The 14,425-nt window shown below is 42.2% G+C and overlaps 1 long non-coding RNA gene across 3 annotated transcripts; it reads right to left on the bottom strand.

Annotated features, from left to right (window-relative positions):
- Nucleotides 1-2,668: 2,668 nt before the first annotated feature.
- Nucleotides 2,669-13,065, bottom strand: LOC147249912 (uncharacterized). Of its 3 annotated transcripts, none has more exons than XR_015119220.1 (4): nucleotides 12,984-13,065; nucleotides 11,907-12,037; nucleotides 7,868-7,989; nucleotides 2,669-4,524 (listed from the first exon to the last, which is right to left on the bottom strand). It is a non-coding gene; the product is annotated as an uncharacterized LOC147249912 (long non-coding RNA). The 3 variants fall into 3 exon arrangements; XR_015119221.1 differs by having other exon boundaries at nucleotides 2,669-3,703; XR_015119222.1 differs by lacking the exons at nucleotides 11,907-12,037; nucleotides 12,984-13,065 and adding an exon at nucleotides 9,243-9,357.
- Between the last annotated feature and the right edge of the window lie 1,360 nt (nucleotides 13,066-14,425).

The following is a 14,425-nucleotide window of genomic DNA, read 5'->3' as shown; positions in this document are numbered from 1 at the left end:
TACATCTAATAATGTAATGTTGTCCTTTTATTTAATTAATCCACCCTTAAGTTAAAAAAAAGGGGTTGGGGGGGGGGGACGGTGCTATGCGGCGGTGCAGCTGAGGTCCGTCGAGGTGGCGCACTGGTAGTCATTTGCGGCGTCACATTGAATTCTCCGGTGCTTGGAGGAGAAAACTGGCGAGTTTTCAAGATGCCCTCACCTCCTGTTTCACTGAATATTTCACGATTTGAAACAATTTCAGCTGTAATTTATTTACGCCCGAGCTTTGGACGTATCAGGTAAACGTTTCTATAAATATCCACACGCATTTGGCTGTTTATAATTCAATATTTCCTCTGGTAGTTTTTGATAGCTATAATGAAGCACGTCATCAATAAAAACTGAAACCGAACACAGACCCTCTTCTCGTGACAAAACGAAGCAGGTAGCAAAGAAAAGCGAGAGTCTAAATGAAATAGGTTTCCCTGGAGGCGAGTGTGTGACCTGCGCGACATGAGTTTGGTGTGAATACATTTGTCTGGCCACATGGCTGCTTGCACACATGCCCTTGGTTAGGTCGTCTCCCTCTGCCAGACTTCCCACAGATTCTCCGCGTAACTCAATCTGTCCACAATCAATATGCTGCCCTGAGCCGATTGATGAAATACATTATTCAATTATTTGAAAATGTCCCCCCCACCACCACCCCCACCAGATGAGGAAATATGATGCAGAAATGAAGTCAGATTAGGAACAAAAAGGAAATGTATTCAGAAAGATCAGACCTTTGACACCATTTAACAACAAGCAGGACCATATTACAATATCACATCTTTATATTCCATCCATCCATCCATTTTCTATGGGGGGGGGGGGTGTCCCAGCTGACATTGGGCGAGAGGCAGGGTTATATCTTTATAATAATATTATATTTCCACAGGAGCATTCCAGTGAGCCGTGAAGGTAGCAGGTGGTTGTTCTTGGAAATCAGGGGTCAGATTCGGCCTAAAAACGCCATCAACCTCATCCCGAGTTTCCTATTCTGCAGCTTCGCTTCACTTTCCTCTCTCTCCCGGACAGCCTGCTGCTTCCTGGGCCTTCGATCAAAGCTGGCCCCTCTGCCACAGTTGCCCGTCAGGGGGTTCCTCACCCTCAACTACAACAACACTGCCTGCTGGGAGTCCCTCTCTGATGCGCACACATGGGTGCAAACACAGAGGCAAATGCAAGATCCCACACACAGATTCACGCATGAATCAAACCTCCCATTTAAACCAGAAAACTCAAACTAATATGTGAGAATGACAGGCTGAGCGAGACCCCTGTTGCAAGGTAGTAAATTTAAGAAATGAGTTTTGCATGTGTGTTTGAACGAGAAGAAAAAAGAAAAGGAAAAAAAAAAAGCAGGCGTCGTGTAGTGATGAACGCATGAGCTCGCAACATGCCGGCGTGCTGAGGTTTCCACATGCGTTCACAGATTCGCACAGGTTCATACACGTTTCTGCCAAGTGAAAAGGACAGGGAATGTTATCCAGAGTACATGCTAGGCTTTGTCTGTGCAAACACATTATGCGTTGGGAGCTGCATTTTCCACATACAAACAGACACCAGAACAAACAAGAACCACAGCTTGCTTACACATGCACGACTGTACTTAGTCCCACCTGTAAGCTTTTATCTCAAAGCCTGGTGCCCGAGTTACTTCCTCTTCTGTACTTGACCTCAAAACTCCTCTCATTTGGCATGTGTACCCCCAATTATAGACACAAGAAACACTTTGGTCTCCTTTCTAGAGGCACCCAGAATTCCGGTAGAGCGTTTTTAGACTCCGTTCATCAGGGTGGCAAATGTTTGTTGACTTCTTTCCTTTGTCTTTCCTGATGGAGAGTTTCTCTTTGAAAATCCCAAGTTGCTCCCCAAAACTGGAAGTAATCCCATTGAAACATCTGGTGATGACTCAGGCTGTATATCAGATACACTTCACATGTGATTCATTATCCTGAGGTTGGCCTGTCCCGGGCAAATTGGACTTTGTATATTTTCAGACAGTCCCATACATATACATGGGACCCAGGCTGTGATGACACATCGGGCCGATGAAAGTGTTTCCAGTGTTTGCGTCTCAGTTCAAAGGGGTTGATGGGTATCGCCACTGGTGATGTGACACAGGAAGCACCTTGGGCCAATCCTCTCCACCCTCACCTGCAACCCCCCAAAAAAAGCCCCTGTCACCCCTTCCCTCCCTCTTCTCAACAATGCTGGGGTCAATTAACTAATTACATGCCAATTAAAGCTTTAACTGCTTCCCGGAGGTTGTGAGGTAACACAGGGGTTCAGTGTGGAGTAAGTGGCCACGGGGTGAACCAGAACAAGTTCAAAGAGGTTTGATTTCCTAAAATACAATGCTGAAGAAGACTGGTCACCCCAGGAAGGGAACTACATTAACATGCTGTCAGTCATCTGAGGAAAACTGTTTGTTTGTTTGTTTGTTTGTTTGCACATTCGATTTTAATATTTAAAATAAAGTTATTTGATATCATTGCATCTTATAACAAAGTCATATAATGATTCTGTTGTTCAGTAAGAGTTGTTAAAAAAATACAAGCAAACACCACTCTTTAAAGTGCTTTTATTGTAATGACTTGGCTATCTCTTACAACAAAGGTATTTTAAAGAGAAAGCTGTACATTCTTGCTTTGTATCTCCATTTTCTGGGTTCTACTGACCTAATATCTACCTGGCACTGATGGATAAAAAATAACCACAGGCTGGTGTTAACATAACTATGTTCTTAAGTCCTGCAGGTCCCGGGTAAGAAGAGGCGTGGTGTTAAAAACTTTAAACCAACATGTGGAAGTCAATTAAGTCTTTGAATGTTCCTGATGCCATCCGAGCCTCACGCAAGTGCAGATGGAATTATTTCTGAGTAATATTTGATCTTCCATTATCCCTCACACAGACAAAACTACTGTTAACTCCTCCACCTCTGTGCTGAATACTGGATTTTCTCAACGTGTGATTTTTTTTTTTTTTCCAGTCTCCCATGAACCTTTGCAGCTTCCCTGGACTGTGCTTGAAGTTTTACCGGTCAAAGTTGAAGGGGGAACAGGAAGTCAGTGAGGTAAAAGAAGAAATATCCATATACATCTTCAGAGGGGTGAATGTACAAAGGGTGGATATATAAGTAGCAGTGCAGCCATGTAAAGCTTAAATGTCTCCCCTGTAGACTTGAGGTCAATTTATTTTCACTTCGCTTGCTGTAACATGTAATGTAAAACTGCAGTTCATCAAACCCTTAATCTTCAATACGTGTCCTATAGGTTTTAAGAGTCATTTTAATTGTTTTGCTTTTATTTTTTGCATAAATCTACTTGGTACTTGGACTTAAAAGTGAATTGCTGCTTCAATCTCTACTTTTTTTTTTTTTTTTCCTGTTTGCAAAACCCAGGTCAGAATCCTGTCTGTTACCTATACCTCCCTTTAGAGCAGCTGAGATCCAACTTCACTGCTGTGCCTGCTCCCAGTGTGCATGTGTGAGGGTTAGCCTTGGCCCTGCTGGCTCCCCACAGGCCCAGTTATTGGACGTTTTTCCTCTACATTTAGGACCAACAGGCTGTGTCCCGGGCTCCCCCCTTCATTCTGTGTTTACCCAGGCCAGACGCCACCTCCCTTTCAGCAGGTTCACATGAAGTTCTGGAGTTTCAAGTGGCCGGGGTGACGCCTGTGTCAAGAAAGCACATCATCATGACATGGCAGAGAGGGCAGCAAGAAAGCAAAGTCACTGCTGCAGTAAAGAGACCACACTTAAGTTTCCATTCAGGAGACGAGTGGGAGGAAGATAAAACTGCTCGGGGTAAAATTATGAGCTGAGTTTGAAAATGATGCAATTCCTGCTGAGTGAGTAGGTAAAGCTTTAAAATCACCTTTGAGGGAATTCTCGTAAGAAAGAGGATAATTAATGCGACGCAGAAGTTTTCATAGGCTCCACTGCGTCCAAGGCATTTAAAGAAGTGCCATGTGAGACATGGAGGAAAGGGAAATAAGACACCATGGGAGTGAAAAACTGCAAGGAGGAGCGACATAGCAAAGAGGAAGACAGGGAGTCAGGTGGAATGTCCAAGAAAACATGAGACAAAAACAACCCAGCACAACTGACTGCAACTGTTGCACATTATCATCCTTCAGCATGGCCAGAAATTCCTGCGATGCACATACATGCAGACAGTCCACGGAATCCTCACAGCAACTGCTTCCTTGTGCCTTCAGTGTAGAGAGGGAATCCAAGGAATGGTGCGAGGAGGAATTTGAAATATCTAAAGCTATTTTTCACTTTCCTCCAAATGAAGGAATTTACCGTTTTCTGAAAGCATTCAATATTTGAGCGTCAAAGGCTTCAGTTACTTCTGTTCTGTCTTCAGGAATAGAACTTATCACAGGTGAGCAGCCTTTTGTAAACCTTATCGCGTCCAACTGTCTTCTGTCTTTGTCTCTCTCTTTATCTCTCCTTCACTGTATGTTTCTCCTGGCGCTCTGCTCCCCCGTCTGTGTGCATCAACAAACACAAGAGGAAGAACCAGCAACTGTATTAACAGATGGCCAGAGTCAATAAAACACACACAAATCAAGTGTTGGACACATCTGTTGGACCAAGAGTCGGACTAATCTTTCTGTGTGGCTCGACAGGAGTGATGGAATCACAGCAGCCCGGATAGATTATAGAGGACAGGGCAGCCCACTCAGGGGACATCAGGCAGGCTTGTAATGGATTGTAGCATGGAGACAAAGCATGACAGAGACCAGGGGGGACGGGTTTCACCTGATTAAATCAGTGTTATGGATAAGGGCCAGAAATACATGTCATTGCATTGAGCCATTATTTAATCATTTAAGGTTAATTTAAAGTTACAGCTATAGCGCATAATGTTGTAATATAAATGAACGTCCCTTATGGCTACCCCTTTGCTAACCTGAATGTGGACAGATGACTTAATCATATGGACTTTTTTTTAGTCTTTCCAAATAAATAGTGAAATCACATCATGGCGGTTGTGAGACACCAAAAACTATTTACCTACTGTTATAACAGCAGAGTGGACCACAGCTGAGATGGCTACTTCCACTTCTGCTAACTCGAATGCAGATAAATAATTCAACTGTTCAGCTGTTTTAGACTCTCCAAATGTTTTCAAACCAAATGGATAATATTCAGACAGTGAAATGAGTCATAGGGTATCGCAGAGGTTGTGTGACGCTTGAAATTATTTATCGACAGATTTAGGGTCGGGTATTGGCAAGGACATCACGATACGTATCACGATATCACGATATATTGTGATAACGTACAGGAACAGGTATGGTGTCTTTCCAGGTGACTTCGCAAGTTGGTTGTTCACACCACTGCTTGAATTCTTTTCTTCACTTTGTATTTTTCAGAGGTAACAGCAACAACACTGACATTTATCAAGAGCTACATGTTACAAACACATCTACCGGCGGCTAAACCGATTCTTCATGGACTTTGAAGGCAATGCTGTGCTTTCGCATCACCGAGGCGATATAACAATTTGGCTCATTCTGTTTTAATAACTATGACAACTTTGCCATAATATTTGTCACCACGCATTCACTCATTGTCAGAGTGGCAGAGTGAAGTGTGCTAGCTGCTGTTTCAGCTAATAAAATATACAGAAGAAACACTGATCAGGGAAGGGGGGGGGAGTGAAGGGAGAGATGCTGAAAATCCATGATGATGATTAGTCATTCTGAAACGCTGATTCCAAAAAGTAACCACAAGTTCCAGAAATTACAGATACATAGTTTAAATCAAATATTTGTCATGCTTTTTATGAGTTATTGACATCAATTTTATTTGACGCAGGTGTAATAACAAAACTGTAAAACATTCCTGATCAAATTTATTTGGGAATACATTAATGTGGAAAGTCCAGCAACACGGCATGTTTAATCCTATTTTTTTTAATTCAAAGATTTTCTTTGTCTGTACATTTGATATGTGTTTGACCGTCCAAAAAAAAAAAAATCAAACAAAAAATAAATTTAAAAAACCCAGAAAAATAATGAATGCTGAAAAAAGCAGCAAACATCAAACAGATGTAATCAGATGAGGTCGATAAGCGTTTGGGCTCAGTTAATTCCCAACAAATTATCTAATCCAGATGTTGCACTCTTAGTGTAAACACAGTGCCCTGCAGAATCATAAAACAAATAAGCATGAAAAAGGTTTAAAGTTTCAAACACAGCCTAACCCCGGGTTAGAGACCTTCCCACTGAAAAAAAAGAGGAAAAAAAGTCAAGAAAAATCCACACCACACACTCCCTCTTTGCTGCCTTCTTGAAACAGGAAAATGTAAATATGGTAATATTTAGCACGTGTTTTAAAACAGATCGGTTTTCTCAAGCGGGGAGAGGGAGCGAAAGAGAGAGAGTGTGTGTGTGTGTGTGTGTGTGTGTGTGTGTGTGTGAGAGAGAGAGAGAGAGAGAGAGAGAGAGACAGGCAGACAGGGAGGAAAAGAAATGTAAAAAAAAAAGAAAAAAAAAGCTGGCCCACACACGATAGAAGGCCTCCCCAGAATTGTGTGTGTGTTCCAGTCTGCGGACTGCTTCCTCTGTTTGCACACAGTTCCACCAAGAGCTCTACTCCCAGTGTTGATGGCCTCCGCACAATACCAAACACCAGTGGATCTGTCACACTGTGAGTCTAGAGAGTCAACAACAACTTAACAATATAAAAACACTGCTCCGATGGGTCACATCATCCATCTGTACGCTGCAACCATTTTTCATGGAGAGAAAATAGGAGGAGGAAGATAAAGGAGGGGGGGAGAGAGAGAGCAGAGAGAGAGAGAGCAGAGAGGGAGGAGCAGAAATGGAAACATGCTGGACATATGGATGTGTTTAAGGACCACCAGGGAAGGGAAACTTGTGCATTTTCGCATAAACCCTGATAAACTCCAAATATGTAATTACACAGGGTTTAGGGCTTGTCTGTTGCTGATTCATTCAGGAATTTCTGGTTACGTCTCTTGGAGTGTTCGGGTGTAACAGGGCTCTTTATCATTCTCAAGTGGCGGATCCGCTCAGCTTTAGTGCAGCCAAGCCTTCTACACACACTCAGCCTCGGACCTGCTCAGTATGAGAGTGCCATTGTCGCCCCCACCACACACACACACCAACACACACACACACACACACACACACACACACCACCTATTTAACAAGGTGGTGTGTGAAAGAAGAAAGCAGTCAAAAGAAATAAAAAAAGAAAAGAAGTGGAACCCTTGTAAAGTACCTGCAGCACATTTAAAGATTTCATCACGTCGCAATATTTATAGTCAATTCCTTGTCAGTGTTTGTAGCCAATTTGTTGTGTTCCAATAAATAGAGTGGACTATTTATCAGCAGACCACATGGCAGCCATTTATGGCGCCTAACAAGAGGCAGATGTGTATTGTATATGTTTTCACATGCAGGTTTGACGCGCTGACAGGCAAAGACAGATAGCTGAGATGTACAACCCCTGTCCCGACTGCAGCCTCGGCTGTAAACATCAGCTCTGATTAGACCGTGGAAAACACAAACATGCTTCTCCGGCCATCCCTGAGCTGTCTTCCCGTGACAATGGTCTTTGATTCATATGCAGGCTGCGTTGTTCTGACACACACTGAGGGAGTGTGAGCACCTTTTCTACAGCCTGTGAGGCCTGTGCATATGTGTGAGTCTATGTGATGTCTGTTTCTCAGTGTAAACAAAAACTGTGCTTTAAGTGTGTACATTTAAAGGTGTCTATTTATCGTGCATGTAGTGCATGTGTGTGTGTGTGCGTACACGAGCGTGTGTGCGTGTGTGTCTGAATGTTGCCAATTACCCAAGCTATAAATACAAGATCCCCATCCGTCACTGAGTTTCTGGGTGGCTGCAGCGCCGCCATAATTGGTTTCAGATGGTCACCCAGATCTTTCTGTTTCTGTTGCAGCACCATCACACCGCCTGTGTGAGAGAAAGCCGCAGGGGAGAGTGAGGTGGAGAGGAGGAAGGGTGGGAGGGGGGTGAAAAAAGATGAGTGACAAGAGTGAATAAATACAGAGTGAGCAGAGGAATAAACAAGCAGACACTAAATGTTTCTTTTGTGCTGAAATTCGCCTCAGCATGCGAGGAAAGAGTGCAGGAAGGAGGGAGGATTAAACTAATATGTGTTCATGGTTTGGTAACCACTGTTTCCATTTTGATATAATTTATTAAAATCAGATGAGTTTTGGGAGACAGGATATTTGGGTCAGATGTGATATAAATGTTGATGCATTTGTGTGGAAATCGAAAATCAAATACTTTCAGCTCATGCCACCATGACATAATTCAAACATGTAGAGAATTATTCATTATGTAACACATTTTTTCTATCAGAAACTTGTATTAAATTACATACAAATAAAAAAAATGTTTAATAGCATGAAGCTTCATATCAATCAAGTTATTTGCACCTCTATCACGTGGCTCATCTTTATAATTTTACATTGTGATGTGATGCTACAATAAGACAAAGCTTAACTGCTGTTTCTCCATCTGCTCCCTGAGGATCAATAGACATATTAACAATAAGTTGGCAGACTATAGGCCTATTGATCAACTGTGTGTGACTCGGTGACAGCTGGTAAGTAGCCCAGGCGAAAAGGTTGAATCAAAGGACGAATCCCAGGCAGTCGAAGCCATGAATGGTGCTCCTCAATTTAAAACCTCACAGGCAAAAAAAAAAAATAGCAGCATAGAATGTAGTGGAGAAAAGGCTGTTTGGCCTTCAGCTGGAATCAAATATCAGTTGGAATGATATATATATATATATATATATATATATATATATATATATATATATATATATATATATATATATCGAGAGAGAGGAAATGTAGGAGTGCTGCATTGGTGCTCATCATGAATCAGGCTAACGGTGACAATAAAAACAGGAGATACTTATTTTAATTTAATAAATCATGGTTGTGTGATTCTTTTTTTCACGGCACCTTTAACTACTTAATTCTTATTTTTCATCCCATTTTATTTACAATAGTGTCGTTGCTTAATATGTAAAATAAAAGCAGACTAGTCTTTTAGGTTAGATAATGAGGAGGCGTTCGCTCTCTCCTACACCTGCCAGCCACATTCAGACCACCAGCCCGGTATCAAACTTCACATTGCCGGCTAAAAATCCACCTCCAACCGTCCAAATAACGATACGGTAAATTTACCTTATGAATCTCCACGTCTACACATTTTCTCCCTCCCTCTCTCTCCTATGACGCCCACCGTTCTGTCACGGCGTTCCGCGTCTGTGTTGGCTCGCGCTACCTGTTTTCATCACGGCCGTGGGAAAGCAGGCGCTGGGTGTTGTTTCCTCTCTCTCTCTCTCTGTCTCTCTGTCTCTCTCTTCCCCCCTCCCCTCCCTCCTTCGTGTTAATGTGGAGGCGGCTCGCCATTTATTACAGGCGCTTCTCGTCGGCCTAGCCAGCCAAGAGCCTGCGGACACGCAGGAATCCTCCGCCGCTATAAATCTATTAGAGCCCTCTCATTAGAGCACGAGCCTCGTTGCTACGAGGCGGGACGGGGAGCAGGGGCGCGTGCTGTTTCTCTCACACCGGGTGTCGCCCTGGCCTCGCGTGCTCCTTCTCCGTCATCACCAGTGGCCTGCTGCGGCTCTAATTGCCTCATTTTGTTGACAACAACAACTTGCGTCTAGTCAAGTGTGGGTCAGGTTCATTCTGATCCCCGAACAGCAGAAAAAACGTATGTATTTACAGTAAAAACGCCACAATCATTATTAATGCTGGTTCCATGTATTTTACTGAGTGGGGTATAATTTATTTAGAATATTTAAATCTATTCTTATTACGTAACAGCTTAGCTTGTGAAGTATTCTGATGCTATGAAGAGTAAAATGTGTATTTCCCTCTAGAATTAAGAGCTAGACTGAACAGTATGTAAAATTTAATTAAGAAGTACTATAGAAAAATCCAAATAAAGTGAATCTGTAAAATTTACAACATCTTATCAATTTCTTTACCTGCATGTAATTGATTGGATTTGAGGAATATACAAGCTTGCTCAACTATACCAACAAGCAAACATCTACTGATAAAAATGAAAATCGCTCATAAACAAACACAGAATCATCCAGTTATTATAATCAACTGTGTAACTGCTACACCAATCCACCTACAGAAGGACCCCTCCAGGGAACCTATAACTGAAGGTATTTCTTTACAAGCAGTACTCTTAGCAAGATTTTACAATATATATATATATATATATATATATATATATATATATATATATATATATATATATAAGAGACACACTTTTTTATTGTTGAAATGGAAAGCAAGTGAAAGAGGAAGCTAAAATAACAAACCTCATAATTTTGCCAGAGCAAATTTATTGCAACAGGATCACTGCACTATACTTTGATAGGAAAAGTGAGTTGTTTCTCCAGTGCAGCCCCAAACCTGATTTACACATATGTCCATAAATCACCATGACATTTTCAACTGTGTCAGCTGAATCCTGTTTTTCACGGTGTACTCTACACTGTCTGTCAACAAGTGATACGTCTGTGTCAGAATGGATTAAGACATTGGAGACATGCTTGTTGGTCTCCAGGAAGAATATTTGGATTTTGTTTTTTTGTATTTAACCATTGGAGGTGATGGACGGATAAAGCAGTTGACAGGCAGCAGGAGGTCAAGTGGGACAGAGAGAGAGAGAGAGAGAAGAGGAAAAACTATAAGGAGAGCTGGAAGAAAGAAACGGTGAGGAAAATGAAAGGAGGAAGACACGGAGGTGAAGAAGAGGACAGCAGGCACTCATCAGGAGGACAGCTGAGAGGGGAGCGGAGGCCACGGTGTGGAGAGTGGGCCCTTGTGTAAATGGAGATGTACTAAACCTTTGCTAACCTGGATCGCCCAAGATAAAATATTTATATATGCTATTGTGTGACAGAGCGCTGTGCTGAGTAGAGCCTTAATTTGTTTTTCTCCAGGGTAAATTAATTCCCTCCCCATCATCAGCACAGTGAACCCATAGTGATTACTGCTGGATTCTCTCTCTCGCTCTCTCTCTCTCTCTCTCTCTCTCTCTCTCTCTCTCTCTCTCTCTCTCTCTCTCTGGCCCCTGCTGCAGTGAGCACTTGAGAGATTTTAATGGATAAAGTCCACTTTACAATTATGCTTCATCTGCTCCATACATTTCCATAGATTAAAGGTGAAACAGAAACACTTGGAGAAAATGAATATTGATCCCTCGACGCCTCGTCTCCTTCTCCTTTTCTCTTTCTTAACACTCGTCTCATTCTTGTCATTCAAACCGGCGTACTCGCCGATGAAACAAAATGGGACGAGTGCTCACAGTCAACTGTTTACCCTTGAGAGGTATAGGCAGAATATTGTGCCAAGTGGATGTTTACATGGAATAGTGTATCATTGGTGTATATGTATACCTGAACACCTTCTAACACAATGAATACATGTAAACAGAATCAGCCGAGTAGAAACAAGGCAACAGGAAAACTGTATGTAAAACAAAGTCAAAGGCCACAAAGTGAGAAAAATATTTGGATCGCGGAACAGATTGACACTGATTGCCATGCTATTAAAGGCAAATAGCAACACTTGGGCTGCAGTCGACAGGGCATAATCATGTGTGACTAACAGTGATGGAGAGAGCGCTACAAACGGGGAAGGGAAGATGGTGGAGGTACAGGCTCTTTGTCTCCCCTGCCATCTTCCTCCTCTCTGAGTAGCCTGGAGGGGCGAACAGAACAAGAGATGATAAAAAGATTGAAGCCACTCAAAGTTCATGGCGAGGATGCCCTTTCATCTATTTGAAGACAATCATATCAGGTTCTACATGTACATTACCGAAAAGTAGCAATCTTTGCTTCCTACAGGAGGACGGAAAGGCAGGAAGGAGTGAAGAGGTGGTGGTACGAGTAACTCCTGCATAATGTGTTTCTCTTCTTACAGTGGTGGCTTTGGTTTTGTTTTTGTGCCTTTGTATTGAAAACAGAACATAAATGAAGAGAACAAAAAAGATCAGACAAGAATCAAACTTGTCAGGATGTTTTTAACAGAATCATTACAGGTTTCTAGTTTGGTTTGACAACTTGACAACAGCCTGCACTCCAGGAGGAGATTTAGCTACAAAAAGGCTCTGATTGTCAGTCTGCCTATCCGGTGTAATCTATCACAGCCCTCGTGTCTGAGGTCATGCTTCCATTTAATTGTTTAGAGAATTTTAAGAAAACACTGGAAAAGTTGCACACACAAAAAAAAAATTCAAATTAGGAGCAATTCCATCAACTGATTTTGGAACTCGAGCGAATGGATTTCAGTCAGAGGATGTTACACATAGCTGTAACAAACACAGGAGAACGCGGTTTCCAGAAAAAAAAAAATGTCTCGGCCATCTACAATTATCTACTATTAAAAAATGAAAAGGGATCTTGAGGAATGACTTTCAGATGCAGAAGTTATAAATGTTATTTAGGTAAGATTCTACTAGAAGATGCAGGCAGCAGAAACAGCTGGTCCACCTTTAGCTACCGGTGCTTAATCAAAAGAGGTCACATTTTACACTCTCAATCTTCTTTTGAAAAGGCAAAAAACACATCAAGCAAGTCTGCAAAATTAAAGGAGTTTTGGAGGACTTTCCATCAATCTTCTAATACTTTACAATCAACATCAAAATCCACTAATGGAAGCTTGTCCAGTAGTCAAGGACAGTAATCCTGACTCCTGCACGCTCCATTCCACATAAGTAAATGAAAGAGATGCATCAGTTCGCACATTTACATGAAATTGTAATTTTTGTGTAAGAAGTGGAGTTTTTAAATTCTTGCAAACGTCTGACTGAAATCGTGCTTTTTAAAGAAAATAACTTGATAATGCAGCCAGGAATCAGATTACTCAAGGCTGTATGTATGCTCATACGCTGACCTGGCATTCTGGGATTGTTTTCCTTAAGCAGTCCTTGAATTCAAGTCCATCATTCAACTGGCACACCACTCACTGGTTGACTTGATGATTAATGCGCTGCAAAAGGTGAACTGCAGGAAAGCCGGAGCACAACCAGCAGTAAGGGGACATACTGCCACCTACTGTTCCGGAGGTGGACACGCTCCAGGAAATAGATCCATTCTTCCATGTTCATGTACACTGGAACAACATCAGTACGGTAGTTCAGTTACATGTCCTGATCAAGCTATTAGCAACTGTGCGTACATACCCACCCGTTCAGCAAAATAGATTAGTCAGACTACCCACCAGTCTTTCGGTAAACCAGTAAGCAGTTCTGTCATGAAGCCAGGCGGTCCACCACATTTTCGTCACTGTCTTCTCTTTCAACATTCTCCTTATATTTCTCAGCACTGGTGGGCCAGAAAATGACCACTGAGCCAGATTTGCTTTCATATTTCCAGTATCAAGCCACAGTTAAGACTTGTTGTGATGCTGCTCCACGCACCAGAACCACAACAGGAACTGCTGGACAGTTAAAACTCAACTATAATTAACCCCAGCCTGCTCTGCTGTTGCTGACTTATCCCTGGAGAAGCAGTGTTGGCGTGAAAGAATTCTTTATTCACATGAAGGTAACTTTAAAAGCTATTCTTCATCTTATGAACAAAAAATGCAGTTAAATAAGAAGAGTAAGATTCGCATCCCATCTTTTGATCTTTTGATTTTCCAGTTGACGAATCAGATCATCAGGATGCAAGTCACCAGCAAGTCAGCAATCCAGGCTGTGGGGACGTAAGAAACTGTTCCTGTCATCCAGACTGATGACGTGTGCATTAAAACCTTACAGTGGAGCAGCAGCCCGCGGTTTAATGAAGGTAACCTGAGATCCTTGTTGAACAAACAGGCAAAAATCTGTGAAAAAAAAAACCCTCCGCATCAGCCTCTCTTCATCTCTCATTAAAATCGTTTGGACCTACAGTATGAGCCAGACTTGATGGCTGTATTCCATTCCTTTAATCTTTCAATTATAGTTATTCTTGCTATTCTGAATATTTTCTTAAGGAAACATTAGAAGTTGCTGCTGATGGGCTTTGTCCTTTGTGAGAGTGTGGATGAATGACCCAACTGATTCATCGTGACACTGATACGGAAGGAAAACTCTGTCTAATGTAAGGATTTGAGATAAAGGATACACATTGTTTTATTTCACGCCTGTCTGCCTCGCCACTCTCGAATTCTCCTCTTTCTACCTGACCCCACTTTTTGCTTGGCCATTGGGGAGACCAACCCCAGGTACCCCTCCTGGTGATGGAAGTTATGACATTGTACTGCTAAATCTTGACAAATCCATCCAGCCATTTTCTACCGCTTGTCCTGTTAAGGGTTGCAGGAGGGCTGGAGCCTATCCCAGCTGCCTTCGG

The sequence above is a fragment of the Aulostomus chinensis genome, chromosome 14 (genome assembly GCF_037954235.1).
Source record: "Aulostomus chinensis isolate RoL2024-O1b breed Wild chromosome 14, RoL_Achi_v1.0, whole genome shotgun sequence".
In the NCBI taxonomy this organism is placed as follows: domain Eukaryota; kingdom Metazoa; phylum Chordata; class Actinopteri; order Syngnathiformes; family Aulostomidae; genus Aulostomus; species Aulostomus chinensis.
The sequence above is the reverse complement of the archived record's forward strand: the minus strand, read 5'-3'. Positions and strand labels throughout refer to the sequence as shown.